General features: G+C 36.5%; 1 long non-coding RNA gene across 1 annotated transcript; it reads right to left on the reverse strand.

The window, feature by feature from the left end:
- Positions 1–414: 414 nt before the first annotated feature.
- On the reverse strand, positions 415–865 carry LOC116162909. Its single transcript, XR_004143646.1, has 3 exons — positions 756–865; positions 587–705; positions 415–536 (listed from the first exon to the last, which is right to left on the reverse strand). It is a non-coding gene; the product is annotated as an uncharacterized LOC116162909 (long non-coding RNA).
- Positions 866–1,631: the final 766 nt, after the last annotated feature.

Consider the following 1,631-nt stretch of genomic DNA (forward strand, 5'->3'; position numbering starts at 1 on the left):
GACATGGATTGCACTCCGCCAGAGATTATAGAAACGGCAGAACATGCTACCTTAGATTTGCTCCCTACAAAGTCGCGAGAGGTGCGAAGTAAGAAGTAATAAGAATGAATAAGTTATAAGTTAACCTAAAAACTAGAGTGGCATGACACGTGGGACAAGAAAGCAGAAGTTCTCAAACTAGTAGAAACTGTGAATTGAATCTAAATTCGAATATAATTTAAAGTAAAGGGGGTTGGAGAAAAAATTTTATGTTTTATTCGTACAAAAAATGCGTTTTCGGGACTCGGAAGGTTGCTGGACTCCGCTAATGCGTCGTCCAGCAACTATCTTCCTCGTCCCGAAAACTGACATTTTTTGTACTAATGAAACAAATAACTATTAAATCGAAATTCACTTAATATTTCGACCCACAACTGATCCTTTTTTGTTTTTCGAATTGTTTTTGTTCATTGAATTAATAGCAGTCTATGGTCCCAAAGGGCTGGACGTAAGGATACAAATGAGATTAAATCTCCGAAATTGTCTCCTCTGTGAAGCTAAAAATAGATGTTATAATGCAAGATTCAATGAATAAAAAGTATCTAACTCAGTTTGTACATTTTCTTGGGAAATGGGAAAGGGCTCGGCTATCGAATTATCCATTTCCGCCAACATATTATAATGCTCACACCCGTTTGTAATTCCGCAACTGTCACAAACCACGAACTATAAATTTTAAAAATGCAATAATTACATAAATGGTAATAAAAAATTACTTGCTCGTCAGAGTTCATCTTTTTGTTGAAATGGTATAGCCTGTGTTATAGTGAAGTGTAAACAAAAATGACCAACAAATCTATAACCTCACTTTGGTTCTTGCTGTCTTCTCGAGACCAGGTTCACAAGCCAAGGGTGTTGTGTATTGTGATTATACGATTTTCCAATTTGTTCCTCTTAAAATGTCCAATCACTGATTAAATCAGTGATTGGACATTTTAAGAGGAACAAAATAACAAAAAATCGTCAGTTGCCTAGATCGATTTCGGTTCGTTCCATAATGTTTTCACTGCTTGTCATTCGTGAAATGCAATCGTTCGGTGTAATGTAATCAAATACGAACTTCCTGTCATTGGCCTTATAAAATATATCATGTTGACCTACAAACGAAGAAACTCCTTTTTGTTTTTTGGAAATTGAGGTGTGAAATCGTGCTATTTTATCATTAGTTACTTGCGTAGTTGCAATTTGTCTTGGTTAGTTGTGTAATCTAATTACGTTTACCGTTTTGTGGTGTGTGTAATTACAATATTTACAAACGACATAGCTAATAAGGTAGGTACTACCTACATTAGATACTCGTACCTAGTAATAGACCAGGGAAATAGCTTTTCTTATATGTTTATAATTTCAAAAAATTATCAAAGTCCTCGTTTGAGATCGAAGGGACTTCAGCGCATTTTTGTGTGGCAGATCAGTATTCTATTAGCCACTTTCGATTCAACCATCAATAACAGATCTTGTCGAAGGCTACTACATTCACTAACCGCTTCCCACTTTCCGCGTGCACCCGCAATTCCCTTTTAACGTTTTTACCATCAGTAAGATCGTGTCGGGGGCTACCACATTCCCTTTGACGGAACCCACTTCCGACG

This window comes from Photinus pyralis, unplaced genomic scaffold, assembly GCF_008802855.1.
Source record: "Photinus pyralis isolate 1611_PpyrPB1 unplaced genomic scaffold, Ppyr1.3 Ppyr1.4_LG2, whole genome shotgun sequence".
NCBI lineage: Eukaryota > Metazoa > Arthropoda > Insecta > Coleoptera > Lampyridae > Photinus > Photinus pyralis.